General features: G+C 38.6%; 1 protein-coding gene across 8 annotated transcripts in view; it reads left to right on the top strand.

The window, feature by feature from the left end:
• PDE3A (phosphodiesterase 3A) overlaps positions 1-17,335 on the top strand; it is a 627,104-nt gene that overhangs the window by 312,760 nt on the left and 297,009 nt on the right. The window contains exon 1 of one of the 8 annotated variants that reach the window (XM_081592254.1): positions 15,147-15,254. The exons of the other annotated variants lie outside the window; for them this stretch is intronic. The gene's annotated coding sequence lies outside the window, so the exon portion shown is untranslated. Of the gene's footprint in view, positions 1-15,146; positions 15,255-17,335 lie in introns of those variants that run through there. 8 annotated transcript variants of the gene reach the window in all.

The following is a 17,335-nucleotide window of genomic DNA, read 5'->3' as shown; positions in this document are numbered from 1 at the left end:
AATTTTGGCTTCTTGTAATCTGTTAAATTGTGAAGAAACATCACCAATCAAACCATCTTCTTTGAATGTTTCAATTTTGATACATATTTTGTTTTTTTAATGTGGACAAGAATAGAATTGATATGTAGATTAATTGCAATCCATTCATTTTGGAGGGTTTTTTTTTTTTTTGATGTTCCAAAGCTGATGCTGGGAAAGACAGAAGAAAAAGGAGGAGAGGGCAGCAGAGGGTGAGATGGTTAGACAGCATCACTGACTCAATGGATGTGAATTTGAGCAAACTCCAGTAGATAGTGCAAAATTAGTGAGGTTGTTGTGCATTTAAGAGTTCAGATTGCAAATTGAAACCTCTATTCCTCTGCTTCAAAATGTGTTAAATAAGTACCATCAAAGGTGTTTAATTACTGGAATGTTTTCTTTAAAAAATGTAATCTCATCCATAAGATTGTAACTGGGATTTGTAGAATTTCTTGACACTAAATAATATTGAGTCTAGAAACCTTTTCTTTCTTCTCCTCTGATTATAATTCTGCTATTTCAAAATCTCCATTAGGACCTTTGAGGAAAAGGACTTTAGTTGATAGTAATGAATAAGCATTTCATTAAGTAATGGTTTTGAGTATAATTAAGTTGTATTTCTTAATATTGCCTTTGGTGAATATAGGTCAGAAAAATAGCATATAGGGGTCTGACTTCTGATTTCTTTATTTTTCTTTAAATGGTTACTTTTGGGGCTGTTTTATCTTATTTTCAATCATTGTCTCAAATTATTCTTTGGCAGAGTGCTACAACTTAGCCGTTTAAAAAAAAATGATTAAAATTTGAGAGAATAGCAGTGTGGGCCTTCTGGGATGAAGAGCATTCTGAATGTAAGACAGTTGTACTGGTCACATTTGTGTTTGAGAAGCTGTCTTCTAAGCTAGAGTCATTTTTAGCCAAATAACCCTGTGGAGAGGGGACTATCCTGAGTATTGTAATAGGCTCACCTAAAATAAGTAAACCCTTTACTGAGTACCTACTAAATGCAGGACACGTTGGAAGAGAAAGATTGTAAATGAGGAAGTTGATATATTTGGCCAGTAGAGTGTGAGAAGCATCTGTGTAAGTTCTTCTTTGTATGTTGGTAGGTTTTCCCAGTGAAGCCATCCAGTCCTGGACATTTGTTTGCAGGGAGCTTTTTAAATTTACAGATTCTATTTCACTTCTAGTGATCAGTCTATTCAAATTATTGTTTCTCCTTGATTCAGTTTTGGCAGGTTATATGTTTCTAAAAACTTGTCCATTTCTTCTTTGTTGTTTTTTAGACACTAAGTTGTGTCGGACTCTTTACAACCCCATGAACTGCAGCATACCGGGCTCCCCTATCTTTCACTATCTCCTCAAATTCACGTCCCTTGAGTCAGTGATGCTATCTAACCATCTCATCCTCTGCTGCCCTCCTCTCCTTTTTCTTCAGTCTTTCCCAGCATCAGGGTCTTTTCCAGTGAGTGACATCAGGTGACATCAGGCTCTTCACATCAGGTGTCCAAAGTATTGGGGCTTCAGCATCAGTCCTTCCAATGAATATTTAGGGTTGATTTCCTTTAGAATTGACTGGTTTCCCATTTTGTTGGTATATAACTGTTCATAATATTTTCTTATGATACTCTGTATTTCTGTAGCACAGGTTATTTCTCTTATGTTACTTTTTGTGTGTGTCATTATTGATGTTTCTGTTTTTGATTTTTGTGTCTATCACTTCAATTTCTCATTTTGTATCAAATACTGAAGCATCAAATTTGTGTTTCATATATCCTAGATGTGGCTTCTCTTATGTTATTCCCTCATCCGTTCAGCAGCCAAATGCCAACACTGTTTCATCTTGGCTTATGGTTATAGGTTTCAACTCCAAAATGTCCCCAAATGTTTTAAAAATTTATTTATGTACATTTTAAAAATAACTTTCCTTTGAGGTCTCAGTTTTATGTGAACTGTAGTTCAACTTTTTTTTTTTCCATGACTTGTAGCATATGGTATTTAAGTGTTTGCTAGAGTCACTTTGCTTAGGTAAACATATTTGTACAAAAGCAGTTCAAAAGAGCATTACACGTAAAAGAGAAACTCCTCCAAGGTGACTTGACTACTTAAACATGGGTTTGAAAATTAAAATATTTATGGCTTAGCACACTGCTTCATTATCTTTCAAAGTTCATTATAGTATCTGACCTTTGGGAAGGAATAAGTATTTACAATTTTTGCAGCCAAAAATCACCTTTATGACACAGTTCATCCTGAAGTATTTGCCCCTAGCAGAAGAGAATCAAATCAGTCAACATTACGGCCAACCAGTTTTGACCCTGCCCTTGAAAAAAAAATCTATTGCATGTGCTTTGAAAACAGAATCAAACATAAATCTAGAATTGGAATTTTCTGACCTAATAGACTGTGAATTGCTTTCCATAAATTGTGCCCCTGGTGTAATTTTCCTTTTTTTTAGTAACCCATTGAATTCTAACATCGTTTACCTCTCCATATTATCACAAAGAAATGGCTTCTAGCATTTATCAATTCTGTTAGCCCTGCAATAACAAATCATACTAATATTGAAATGCATATTTGCTATTCTAACTGTGGCTTCTGGGAGTACCTTTGTGTGAAGTGTTAGGCTTGCTATCTGAATCATAAACACAGCTGCAAACATCTCGAGGATGATTATGGATGTCATTTGTACATCAGAGACATAGAATAATTTGGAGACTTGCTGCAAAGCTTACAGATAACCAATGCGCAGGTCATGATGGCGGCCCAGATTTTCTAGTACAGCAGTCTAGTACTTTGCCCAGGAAATAAAGTGATTGTAGAACTTCCCTAGTAGTTCAGATGAGTTTCCACTTGCAATGCAGGAGACCCGGATTCAATCCCTGGGTCGGGAAGATCCACTGGAGAAGGAAATGGCAACCCACTCCAGTATTCTTGCCTGGAGAAACCCATGGACAGAGGAGCTTGGTGGGCTACAGTCCATGGGGTCACAAAGAGTTGGACACGACTGAGCGACTCACACACAGTATAAGGTGATTTTACCCAGGTGAAGTAATCAAACAGGTGGGCAAACTCTGATCTTGTCAGCCATAAAAAAAAATCTATACAGCAAAATTTTAAATCTTGGAGAATGACATATCATTGTTAGTAGTATCTGTGACTCCAGTTTAGTGACTAAAATGATCAAGAGAGATGTGCATTTGTACTTAAGTCATGAACAGCAAAACAGTAATTGGGCTAGAGTGGATTTTCATGTGGCCTTGGATTGAGATGGACTGAATGTTGGTTCTGCAAGTTGCTAAAATTATGGCCTTGCCTCAAATCATTTAAACTTCCAAAGCCCTGATTTCTTCATCTATAAAATGCAAAATGGTTATAATGTCTGTATATCAGTGTTTTGGAAAGAATTAGAGATGCTGTATGTAAAGTGTATGGCGCTGGGCTTGATGCAGGGTCAATTTTTTTTTAAGTGGAGCTTCCCTGGTGGTCCAGTGGTTAAGAATCCAGCTAGCAACGCAGGGGTCACTAGTTGGATGCCTTGTCTGGGAAGATCCCACATGCCTTGGGGAAACTAAGCCCATGTGCCACAACTACTAAAGCCTGCACTCTAGAGCCCATGCTCTGCAACAAGAAAAAGCAGCACAGTGAGAAGCTGCACACAGTAACTGGAGAATAGCCCCACTTGCCACAGCTAGAGAAAGTCTGTTACAGCCAAAAAATAAATAAATACATACCCTTAAAAAAAAGTGATGTCAACAATAACTTCTCCTAAAAAGGAAAAGGAAGTGATGATCTATATCATCCAAATATGTTAAGTCATTTGTTAAAATTTTGCTAAAATCATGAAATAATTTTAGCATATGCATATATGACAATGAGAACTCTATAGATAACTTATTAGCCCTCCAGTCATTTATCTTTAATTGGGATCACTTTCACCCTCAAGAAAATCAAATAGAAAACTAAAGAATACTAAAGCATTTGGAGAGGTGATAGTGTGAATCATTTTGAAAATTCTTACAATTCCTTGGCTCTTATCAAAAATTGATTTTTTTTTTCCCTAAAGAAAAAGTTCATGGAATGTTTAGGATGATGTCATTTTGCTTCGACTATAAGTTAGCTGTGTTCAATAAAAAGCAGAATCTGATTGCTTTGAAAGAATGTGTGAAGTGAAGCGAAGTCACGCAGTCGTGTCTGACTCTTTGCGACCCCATAGACTGTAGACTACCACGCACGCCCCTCCGTCTGTGGGATTTTCCAGGCAAGAGTACTGGAGTGGGTTGCCATTTCCTTCTCCAGAGGATCTTCCCAACCCAGGGATCGAAGCCGGGTCTCCCACATTGTAGGCAGATGCTTTACCATCTGAGCCACCAGGGAAGTCAAAAGAGTGTGTGAGCACTTATTCAATCTTTAAGGTCTGATTTCAAGGTTTGGAAAGCAGAACATGATTAAATAGTTTCAACTATGGGAAACTTAAGAAAAAAAAAGCTACTAGTTTAAGACATTTGTTTTCTCGATGTTTAAGCATTTCACACAGGACGAACTGCTTACGAATATAGGAGAACATTAATCATAATTCTTGTGTATGAAGATTTCGATTATTGATGCTACCCATTTCCACATCACTCTGAATTTCTTCTCTGCACACTTGGTGGCATCATCTTTTCTGTCCAAAGCTGTCAGGAAACTGTCAGTGAACATCCAGTTGTTCTGAATCCTGGTAAACGATTTATAGCGCTGCTTTCAGAACTGATTCCCCAGTAGTCTTCGTATGTCTAAGCTCTACCACAGATGAACACAAATGGTCTTGGCCATGCAGGGGTATGGTGATCTACATGTGTTTTGGAGCTGAGAATCTAGAGGCTTGAGGTATTCAATACCCTACAGTACTATTCTTGGGTTGCTTGGTCACATTTTCTGTCAGCGGCTCACCTGAGAACTTAAGTCCTGTAACTAAAATTCCTTGTAGCTCCCTCTAATGGACCTGGCTGATGTTACAGCCTTGGAAATTTCCATGTCTGACTCTCAGAGATAAACAGTAACAGGGCGTGTTAATTGAGAGTGTGGGTAACCGCCAAGCTACTCTTCATGTTTGCTGTTATTCCTCCTTTAGGAAAAGAGCATATTATCTGAAAAGGAATAGAAAACACATATATATTTTCATTTAAGGGATTATAAAAATACAGTGTGGAATTTGGGGCCCCTTATTGTCCTGATGCTGGAGAAAAATGGTCTGACGTTAAACCTTATATTGATTTAATTTAGTTACCCTATTACCTTTGGAAAAGTTTGTGAAAAACTTCTTTAAAAGATATAAGTAGAAGGTGATCTTGTTGAAAACTTAGGAGATGGTATTCATACCAATGATGAGTGAATAATGAGACCACAATTGAGAACTTTTACTACCAATACTAACATTTAAATGTTATACTGAAATGATCCTTTTAGGGTTTGTGTTTTTGCCACCTCTCCTATTGCAACTGAGTTCATGCCCACGTATACTGAGACCCTTACAAAGATGCCTCTATTCAAGAACTCCTTGACTGTATTGAATGAATGTTTATCTTGTTTTCGTCTGTGTCATGGAGGTACCTTTTCTGGGAGGAAGTGCTCATGTTCTTGGTGTAGCAAATTCACAAACTAGATTTTTTAGGCAGATATTTTTTGAGTCAAGCCAGTTTTTGTTAAAATCACTTGATATAATCTCCTAGTTCTTTTTTTTTTTTTTTAACATTTTGGCCACACTGCAAGGCATGTAGAATCCTAGTTCCCCGAGCAGGGATTGAACCTGCAACGCCTGCACTGGAAGCGTGGAGTCTTCACCCCTGGATGCCGTGGAGGTCCCAATCCCCTGGTTCTTGTACATACCATACATTGGATGAACTTCTGCCTTTTCCAAGATTTTCTTTTGTTTGAAAGAAAATTGTCCATTTTGTTTTCGAGTCAAATTACCTCAATTTTTCATCCTTTGTTTTGGGGTCCAGATGTGTTACTTTACTGTTGTTGTCTAATTGCTGAGTTGTGTCTGACTCTCTGTGACCTCATGGACTGTAGCCTGCCAGGCTCCTCCATGGGATTCTTCAGGCAAGAATACTAAAGTGGGTTGCCATGCTTTCCTCCAGTGGATCTTCCTGACCCAGGAATCGAACCTGCGTCTCTTGCATCTCCTGCTTTAGGAGGCAGATTCCTTACCTCTAAGCCCCCAGGGAAGCCATGTTATTTTATTACATGAGAATAGAAGCAAAGCACTACACTGCCAAACCATGGAGGTGAACAAAGTTGTAATGGGCTACTCATAGAAACTTAACATTGTATCCTAAAATAATGATATTTTGAAAAATAGGTCCCTGGTGTGTATATATAAGCATTGGTGGCAAGTGAGTCCCAGGGTGCCTACATTCCCTCTTTATACACACACACACACACACGTGTATATATATGTGTGTGTGTGTGTGTGTTAGTGGCTCAGTTGTGTCTGACTCTTTGTGACCCCATGGACCATAGCCACCAGGCTCCTGTGTGTGTGTGTGTGTGTGTGTGTATAAAACACAGTTATTGAAAGAATTGTGTTGTAGGAAAAGTCATCATTATGGCCTTTTTCTATTCCTCTGCTGGCAGGGATCATTTTAGTGGGAAAACTACCTTTTAACCATGTTCTCATCCAGGACTGAAATAGATTCACTCCTTGACAGCAAGCAAGTCATGCTTTCTGTGCTGTTCTTGTTGCCACAATGCTTAGATATTCTGGATTCATTGGAAGATTTTTCTTTTTTTGCATCTCTGTTCTATACTTTAAGTTCTCAGTAATACTGTCTCCCCCAGATTGTCTCATTTGTAGAAGTAAACTTCTATTCATCTACAACAACTTTACAACGAACTTGACAACTCTACTGTGAAGTTTGTTTATTCATTTGCTTGCCATTCTATTATTCTGTCTAAAACAGCTAATTTGATTTTATGTTTTGAAGATCAAAGATACAGAATGAAATGAGCCTACAGGAAGATTCACTCTATAGCTAGCTAGCCTGGCTCTTCACACAGGATATAAGGCACTAGACTCAGAAGCAAAATCAATGACCCCCCCCCAAACACCCCACCAAAGTCTTATTTAATTTCTGAAAACAGTTTTTCCATAAAAGTTTATAAGATGATATTTTTGTGGTTGTTGACTGAAATCTTGTTCTGGCATCTTGGTTCCTATGGGGTTAAAAAAAGTCCTTAGCATTGGAGAGAATGAGGATGCTGTATGTAATGGTAGAGATGAAAGATTTATCTAGCTTCATGACCATAATTTACTTAGTCTTTCTGAGACTATTTCTTTTTTATTTAAGATGGGAACATGGGTTATTGTGAGGATTAATTTAGATCAGATAAGTTCAGTGTTAGGACATTGGGCCTGTCAGATAGTGACTGGTCAGGGAAAAACAAAGCAAAACAGTACCACTATTTGGATATATAAGTAGTTATGATAGATCTAAATTTTCCATGTTAGATTATGTTTCAGGTCTTTGAAATTCACTTGAAGAGCATAAAGTAAACTAAGAGAGATCAAAGATAATCTATGTGCTTTATCTTTTCAGTTGTATATACACTTTTTGAAATAAAATGTTTCCATTTTATTCATTAATTTAATAACATATTATGAAACTGCTATAAGGTTCATAAGTTGCTGTTTGCTGAGAATTAAACCAACATTTTAAGACAAAAATTATGTGACCTGGTGATCTGACATTAAGTATTCATCTGTAAGCACTTTTAAAATACAGCCACTTATGAGCACGGTGTCTTTTTTGCAAAAAGCAGTGACAGTATGCCAGTGTTGGTGAAACATTTGAACCTAGAAAAGATGTTTTTTCTTTACAGATGAACAAGCTAAGGCCTAAGATGGTTAAATGATTTGTCCAAAGTCACACAGAGGTGGATCTAGCCAGTTTACCAAGTCGCCAAATATAGGTACTCTTTTCTGTGCCATAATTTGAAGAATTTTCTCTCCGATCAACTGTTGAATCTCATTATGTTTTGAGGATTATATAATTTGCTGGGAAATTTATTAAAGAAAAAAAAGGGAATAGCTTCAATTATTTTTCTCTTCTTTCCCTTTTCCATATTATAAAAATTCAGACAGCGAATTCCTTGGTTTATTTAACCTACTTTCTAAACCACATTTTTTAAAAAAATCCACGTTATATTCCAAAAGCAATATTCAGTTTGGTGCAATGTCATTTGCTAGTTAAAACTGTTTTTGAAATTTAGGCAAATCGTTGTTAAATAATTAAAATGTATTATTTAAAATGAGGCTTCCCTGGTGGCTCACACAATAAAGAATCTGCCTGTAATCCAGGAGACCTGGTTTTGATCCCTGGGTTAGGAAGATCCCTTGGAGAAGGGAATAACAACCCACTCCAGTGTTACCTCCTGGTGAATTCCATGGACAGAGGAGCCTGGTGGGCTACAATCTGTGGAGTTTCAAAAAATCGGACACAACTAGCGCTTTCTCTTAGTATGCTTTTAGTATGTTTTAATATCTTTTACCATGCGTTTGTGTACAGGAAGTAGAAAACCCCCAAATGATAGATGTGATAGTAGCAAAAGTATATTGTCTCACAAATGGAAGTCTAGAAGGTGTCAGGATTGACTTTATCAATGAGCTCTGGTTCCATTTTCCATGGGATTTTTTGACTTTACCCTCCTCAAGTGGGTAAAACGGAGCTACTTATTCCTGGGTCTTATTTAAGCACAATGAGGTTGAGATATGGATGAGGCAGAATCTTCCCAGCAGCCCCCAGGAATCATCCTCTTATCTTTTTTGAACCGTTCTCTCAATGAGATGACTCCCTAACCAACCTAACCTTGGTGGGACCAGGAGACCTGGAATACTTGAGTTATGTGAGAAAGTGGTAGATGCCTCAACAAATCTGGAATCTATTAAGGAGGAGGAAGGGGGTGGCAGTCATGATGGACAGACAAGAAACTTTGTCCTGAGAAAAGCTGGAGATTTTATGTTCCTAACATTAAAAGAGACACATGTGCAACTCTGAGGATCCATTATGAAGTAGACAAAAAAAAAAGGTTGAAATAGGATATGTAAGTGGTGTATAGCTTTAGAAATTGTATTGGTTGTGGTGATATATATTGTTATCTTCTGAGTCTGCTTGGGGAGTCTCTATATGCAGGATGACTTTAAAAAAATAATATGAAACTTTAGACAAACAACACTACTTTCTCAGGATAGCTGTTTTTTAAAATAATTTTTTTTTTTTTTTTTTTTGCTGCACTTGGGTCTTCATTGCTGCCTGCAGACTTTCTCTAGTTACAGTGAGCAGGGGCTACTCTTCAGTTGTGGTGCAAGGGCTTCTCATTGCAGTGGCTTCTCTTTTTGCAGAGCATGGGCTCTAGGGGCCCAGGCTTCAGTAGTTGTGTTTAACAGGTTCTAAAGCACAGGCTCAGTAGTTTGAGAGTACTGGCTTAGTTGCTCTGTGGCATGTAGAATCTTCCCAAAGTGGATTTGAACCCGTGTCCCATGCATTGATAGGTGGATTCTTAACCACTGGACCACCTGAGGTCCATGGATAACTGTTTGTTTATTTCTAATGTGTTTAGCCTGGAACTTGATTTTTAATATCTCTAAAAGACAATTAAGTAAAATTTTAATAAATATTATACCGTATTTTAGTGTCAGAATTCTAAGAACAGAGTAAAAATGTTTAAAAATTGCACAAAATATAATTTTACTAAGGTTGCAGAAAGTATGGGCTTCTGGAAAGATAGATTCAGGTGAGTAGCTACTGAAAAGAAAGATTTCTGTATCTACCTAGTTAACATATATGTTTTTCTCTGTCACAAATTTGCCTTCAAATTCTTTGTTCATAGACTGTTTCCTATTTAATGACTTAACAGATAATGGGAATTTTTCCTAGACAGGTTGTATGCATGGATGAAATTCCTTCACAGTCACAATGCTAGGGTTGTCTTCCTCCTCTCTGACCAATACTGAATAAGAATTACTTATAGAAAAGCTGAGTGATCAGCTATTGTTTTCCAATCTGAGCTCCATTGTCCGTTAACTTGAATTTGATTTGTTCTTCCTTAAACTCAATATGTCTGATGGAGGAGGTTCGCAGTTCCTCCATTGTTAAAAGAATGTAGACCATTGATATTCTTGTATCAACAAAGTACCTAATCTTGGTTGATATGTTAACTCATCAAATATTGAATATTGAGTGACCTTTTCCTTTTTCTGCATTTTCTGTCTCTTACTCTAGCCTTGACTATCTTTCACCCATTCTTTCTCATGACTAGCATATGGGCCCCAAATCATCCATGGACCAGAAGGGAAGACATGCATTTGTCATGTAGGGTTATAATGTGTTTCCGTCAAAACTCTCTAGAGGTTTGAATTTAAGCGGTCTTATCGAAATTCTTGGAGAAACTTCTATTCTCATCTTTATGTAAAGAAAGTGCCAGAGAGGCAGTTTAGAATTGTTTTTAGAGGATATTTGCTAGTTTTTATAACTCCTAGACCTGATGAGGATCAAGAGCAGACAGGGGCAATGGATACAGCTGTGAGCAAAACGAGATACAATTCCTGTCCGAAGAATATGAAAAAAGTGAAAGTGTTAGTTTCTCAATTGTGTCTGACTCTTTGCAATCCCATAGACTGTAGCCTGCCACCAGGCTTGTCTGTACATGGAATTCTCCAGGCAAGAATTCTGCAGTGTGTTGCCATTTCCTTCTCCAGGGGATCTTCCTGACCCAGAGATAGAACCCAGGTCTGTTGCATTGCAGGCAAATTCTATACTGTGTGAGCCACCAGATAGAGTATAGCCCAGTGGCAAACAAAGGTAAAGCAAATACATATGAAATGTGATGTTTAAGAAAGAGACAGGGAAGCCTGGTGTGCTGCAGTTCATGGGGTCACAAAGAGTCGAACATAATCGAGCAACTGAACAACAGCAAGAAAGGGAGACTCATCATGCTCTGAAGAGCCTGTGATAGGCTTTTTTCATAAAATACTGATTACTCCAAGATGTAAGGGAAAATCGGAAATTAAATTCCCATGATAACATGAAGAGTAGGCTTGAAATAAATCTAAGTCATTCGCCTTCTCTTACTTGGTTCAGTTCAGTTCAGTCGCTCAGTCGTGTCCGAATCTTTGCGACCCTGTGAGATGCAGCATGCCAGGCCTCCCTGTCCAACACCAACTCCCAGAGCCCTACCAAACTCATGTCCATTGAGTCGGTGATGCCATCTAACCATCTCATCCTCTGTCGTCCCCTTCTCCTCCTGCCCTCAATCTTACCTAACATCAGGGTCTTTTCCAATGAGTCAGCTCTTCACAGCAGGTAGCCAAAGTATTGGAGTTTCAGCTTCAACATCAGACCTTCCAATGAACACCCAGGACTGATCTCCTTTAGGATGGACTGGTTGGATCTCCTTGCAGTCCAAGGGACTCTCAAGAGTCTTCTCCAACACCACAGTTCAAAAGCATCAATTCTTCGGTGCTCAGCTTTATAGTCTAACTCTCACATCCATACATGACTACTGGAAAAACCATAGCCTTGACTAGATGGACCTTTGTCGGCAAAGTAATGTCTTTGCTTTTTAATATGCTATCTAGGTTGGTCATAACTTTCCTTTCAAGTAGTAAGTGTCTTTTAATTTCATGGCTGCAATCACCATCTGCAGTGATTTTGGAGCCCCTAAAAATAGTCTCTCACTGTTTCCCTTGTTTCCCCATCTATTTGCCACGAGGTGATGGGACCAGATGCCATGATCTTAGTTTTCTGAGTGTTGAGCTTTAAGCCAACTTTTCACTCTCCTCTTTCACTTTCGTCAGGAGGCTCTTTAGTTCCTCTTCACCTTCTGCCATAAGGGTGGTGTCATCTGCATATCTGAGGTTATTGATATTTCTCCTGGCAATCTTGATTCCAGCTTGTGCTTCCTCCAGCCCAGCGTTTTGCATGATGTACTCTGCATATAAGTTAAATAAGCAGGGTGACAATATACAGCTTTGATGTACTCCTTTTCCTATTTGGAACCAGTTTTAACTGGTTCCATGTCCAGTTCTAACTGCTGCTTCCTGACCTGCATACAGGTTTCTCAAGAGGCAGGTTAGATACAGTATTTTGTGGTGTGGGATATATTGCATTGAGATTATATCTTTAAGATACTAAAGAGTACTTTTTCATAAGTTGGTGAAAAGCTGAGTGTCTCTAGTTGTCCAAAGGATTAAAATATTTAAAACCAACTTTTGGTTCACAGTAATATGAAGGAAATGAGTAGTACTTTGAAACCAGTTTTAACGTTTAACACATTGTTTATAGTTATAGTAAAACTTCAGTTCTTCATTTGATTTAAAGAATATTTCTGAAGCATCTTCTGTGTATCAGGCACTGTTCTGGGTGCTGGGATTCAGCAGTCAACAAAGCAGAAACAATCCAGGATCTTGCAAGATAGCAATAGAGACATAGACACAGAGAACAGACTTATGGGCAAGAGTGTGGAGGGGAAGGAAGGAGAGGGTGAGATGAATGGACAGAGTAGCACGGAAGCATATACACTAGCATATGTAAAATAGATAGCCAATGGAAATTTACTGTATGACTCAGGAAACTCAAACCAGAGCTCTGTAACCTGCGAAAGGGTGGGAGGTTGGAGGGAGGTTCAAGGGGGAGGGAACATAGGTACACCTATAGCTGATTCATGTTGATGTGAGGTAGAAATCAAACCAATATTGTAAAGCAATTATCCTTCAAAAATAAAGAATGACCCAGGTTCTTGAACTTACACTCCAGAGAGAATGTCCTTCTGAGAGTCACCTGACCAGGCAGGCAGTACTGCTCCTTTCTTGCTATCAAAGCAAATCCTAGTTGCATTCCATATTACTGGGAATCACTGTGAGATTCTTAATTGTGAAACATTTTCACTCACTACTAACACTGATGATCTGTGACTGGCATTTGTATTCAGCTTGATCAAAGATAGCACTCTGCTGTTGAATCAATGCAGGAGACCCTGGTTTGATTCTTGGGTCAGGAATATCCCCTGGAGAAGGGATAGGCTACCCACTCCAGTATTCTTGGGCTTCCCTTGTGGCTCAGCTGGTAAAGAATCTGCCTGCAATGCAGGAGACCTGGTTCGATCCCTAGGTTGGGAATATCCCCTGGGGAAGGAAAAGGCTACCCACTCCAGTATTCTGGCCTGGAGAATTCCATGGACTGTATAATGGGATCACAAAGAGTCAGTGATCTTGAGAATGCTAATTCTTCTATCCAGCTCTATCGTCCAGCAGAATCCAGGCAGCTTTTCCAGATTAAAAAAAAAAGAGTCATTGAGACTGCAGCTTGTTCCAAAATAGTGAGTCCCCAAATAATCCCATAGAACACGGGTTGAACTTTGTTAGTTCTACAACTAGGGGAACAATAGTGTAATATACATCATAGAGAACTTGGCTGGGACATAGCAGGGATGGATGATGTGAAAAGCACTGTTACATTGGAAATGTTCTAGACTTGGGGGTTGTAAGTCGTGTCTGACTCTTTGTGACCCCGTGGACTGCAACACACCAGGCTTCCCTGTCCTTCACCATCTCTGGGAGTTTGCTCAAACTCATGTCCATTGAATCAGTGATGCCATCTAACCATCTCATCCTCTGTTGTCCCTTCTCTTCTTGCCCTCCATCTTTCCAGCATCAGAGTCTTTTCCAATGAGTCAGCTCTTTGAATCAGGTGGCTTCAGCATCAGTCCTTCCAATGATTATTCAGGGTTGATTTTCTTTAGGATTGACTGGTTTGATCTCCTGGGGGAGAGACATAAAATCTGAGTATGATCACTGGATCTGACTCCTGCTAGTTATGAGATGTCATGAGTAAACTGCTTAACTTGACCAGTCTATTTTTCCCCTTTCTTCAATAGTAATTACAGGTATCTTTTCTGCTCAGCTCATAACCATTGTAAGGATTTGGCAAGGACTGTACAGATGCTCTTCTAGTGAAGTGTAGGTGCAAAGCTCGAAAGGGTCAGATATAAGAATACAAGTGCGGTGTAACCACTCTTGCTACCATGCAATGTTACATCTGAACCAGTAAGTTCAATAATTGAAACTGAAATTTGTTTTCTCTCAGTGTATGTGCTTGCATACATTTGTGTGTATGTTTCTGGTATTGGGCAATATTGAGATTTTTGGTGCAGAGGAAATTTTTGTGGTGTCAATCGGATCATCAAATTCAACAGCATAGGTCAAGGTGGGATAGATCCTGGCTCCTCAAAGATGGGTTCATGGGTCTAACAGCATCAGCATTACCTAGGGGCTGCTAGAAATGCAGACTCCTAGGCCCCTCCTTTGATGGTCACTGAATCAAAGTCTGAATTTTAAACAAATCCTCAGGTGATTATATGCAAATTTTCTCAAGCGCCCGGGTAGACATATTTCTTTCTTTTTTTTTCTTATTAGTTTATTTATCTATTTTTTAACTTTACAATATTGTATTGGTTTTGGTATACATTGACATGAATCTTCCATGGGTGTACATGTATTCCCCTTCCAGAACCCCCCTCCCACACCCTCCCCATCCCAGCCCTCTGGGTCATCCCGGTGCACCAGCCCCGAAACCCTGTATCATGCATCGAACCAGGCCTGGTGATTCATTTCACATATGATAATTCACATGTTTCAGTGGCATTCTCCCATATCATCCCGCCCTTGCCCTCTCCCATATATATATATGAAATTCAGTAAATCGGTAAAGATAACCCTGTATGCAAGACAGCAAAAGAGACACAGATATAGAACAGTATTATGGACATATTTCTTTCTAAGTTGATCCTGATCATTCAAAAGACTCTTCAGAATGTTGCAGGGACACTGACAGTAAACAGCTGCTGGATGCTTTAGCACCACCTGGGAAAGTGGGGAGCACAGGAGGGTTATTACAGAAAAAAAAATCCAATATTTTGCTTTCTGTTCCCAAGGAACCATCTTTGGGGTGAAAGGTTCATATTCCATTGTCAGTCCCCTGAGCCTACCAGTGTTCAAAAATGTTTTTTTCCCAAGACTTTTATGGTGCTTAAGTTAGACTTTTCATATTGGAATAACAGACCCAAAATGACTGGCAGTTATAGTGTCCGGGATTAAGGAGGGAAATATTTAGTCAGAGGAACTGGGAATTTATCAGGAGAGCAATGATTTCATCTCTAGGATTTGGTTCCTCGTCACCTTTGCTCTTGGAGAGTGATGGGTAAGTGCTGCTTTACTCTGCCTGGTCTAAGCTCCATGAGGCACACATTCTCAGAGACTCAGGGCATTTTGCAAACAAAAACAAAAAAACAACAAAAAAAAAAACCCTTCCTCTATTATAAAAAAGAATGAAGTTGATTGAGACCAAGAGTCATTTAAATTCTTGATAAAGATCACATGAGTATTTGAAAATAGAAACTAGTTCTTCAGAGTCTGTTTGTAATACCCAGAATTTTTCTATATAATTGCTAATTAATCTTCACTTCCAATGTTAGCAAGGTTTAAGATTAAATAAAACTGAATAAACTCTTCCCTTAGATCAGCACACTTCTTTGAAGGATAGATGAAATAATTTTTTTAATCTTTCCTCTTCTGTGATTTCAGTGTTAACAACTTTGCTCTTTTCTTTCCCTTTTTCTTTCTTTTCTGCCTGGGGTCCTGGGTGAAATTTATGACCTTTTTTTGAGCTATATGCTGTACAGTTCCTTTGTGTATTGACTCTAGGTCTGGACTTGGCAAACAAAAATTGAGAGTGTTGGTTGAGGTAAGGCAAATCAGCTTTAATCCTGGAGATGGATAGATGGCTGATGACACAATTTCAGGCCTTATTTATCCAATTTTGCTACTGATGAGTGAAATTTTGTCATGGCCAGCATTTGGGAACCAGTGCTGTACCTCACTCAGCCTTCGCTCATTTATTCAACAAATACTGATTGTGTCCTTACTATATGCTAGTAATATTATAGGTGGTAGGCTTAGTGTAGATACTAGAGATTTATACTCAGTCACACAGCTTACATTTTATCATGAGGGATACCCTTTTGAAAGAGCCCATATTTAGTTAATCGGTAAAGATAACCCTGTATGCGAGACATCAAAAAAGACACAGATAAATAGAACAGTATTATGGACTCTATGGGAGAGGGCGAGGGCGGGATGATATGGAGAATGGCAATGAAGCATGTAAATTATTATATGTGAAACGAATCGCCAGTCCAGGTTTGACGCATGAAACAGGGTGCTCGGGGCTGGTGCACTGGGATGACCCGGAGGGATGGGATGGGATGGGGAGGGAGGTGGGAGGGGGTTTCTGGAAGGGGAACACATGTACACCCATGGCAGATTCATGTCAATGTATGGCAAAACAAATACAATATTGTAAAGTTAAAAAATAGATAAATAAACTAATTTAAAATAAAAAAAAGAGCCCATAACTCAAAAGTTTGAAATGAACTAAACTGAGGTTTAGCACTATGTTGCTTATGTTAAGCTGCTTTTTTCTTCAATTTTAGCTAATCCTCCTTTATATAAAGAAAAAGGATTATTTTCCCAATAAGACTACCCATCAAACAGGTAATTATTTTGTTGTAGTTGTCTTCCAAAACAAACCCATGCAAAAGTATTGCTCCCATTAAAGACTTTCCTTAAGTTTTCTTATAACTGATTCCATGTAGTAAAGAAGGATTTCTGTTATGGGATGTAGAGAAAATTGCTAGAAAGCATTAATTTCATTTTCTCCAGAATTCACCAAGCTACTCCTATTTCTCTTTAAAGGAAACTCCTAACTTTCCACATGTGTTCAGCCTCCTAAAATTTCAATTTATCTTTAGCACATCCTGCTTTCGAGTGCTTACTATAAGATTTAACCATATAGTAATTCTCCCTTAAAGAAGTCTGCCGTATATAATGTTAAGGTGGAGTTGTCATGGCTCTTATGCCGTGTCTGAGGCCAAATTCATTTGTCAGCATTCCAAGCTTATGTGAAGACACAGAAATAATTATTTTCAGATGTTGACATTGCACTTACTGTATTAGTAGTATAAGAAAATATGTTTCCAAAGTCATTCATCTCAAACGTAATGCAAAAATTCAGGACAGATAAATGTGTGCTTTCAGACAGGTACTATAATACAGAAATGGTAGAGTGATTTAGCTTTCTGTCATACCTTCATAACACAGGATATGAGCTGTACTGTGTTCTGAGTTAGCATGTCTCCTGTCAATGCGGCTACAGTCCAGATGTGATGTGCTTTTCTTCCAGGTGGGTTACTGCTTTTAATCCCCAAATCAGACCCTTGATTC

The sequence above is a fragment of the Giraffa tippelskirchi genome, chromosome 4 (assembly GCF_054371585.1).
Source record: "Giraffa tippelskirchi isolate mGirTip1 chromosome 4, T2T-mGirTip1v1.2.pri, whole genome shotgun sequence".
Classification (NCBI taxonomy): domain Eukaryota; kingdom Metazoa; phylum Chordata; class Mammalia; order Artiodactyla; family Giraffidae; genus Giraffa; species Giraffa tippelskirchi.
Note: the sequence above shows the minus strand (reverse complement) of the source record. Positions and strands in the feature narration are given on the sequence as shown.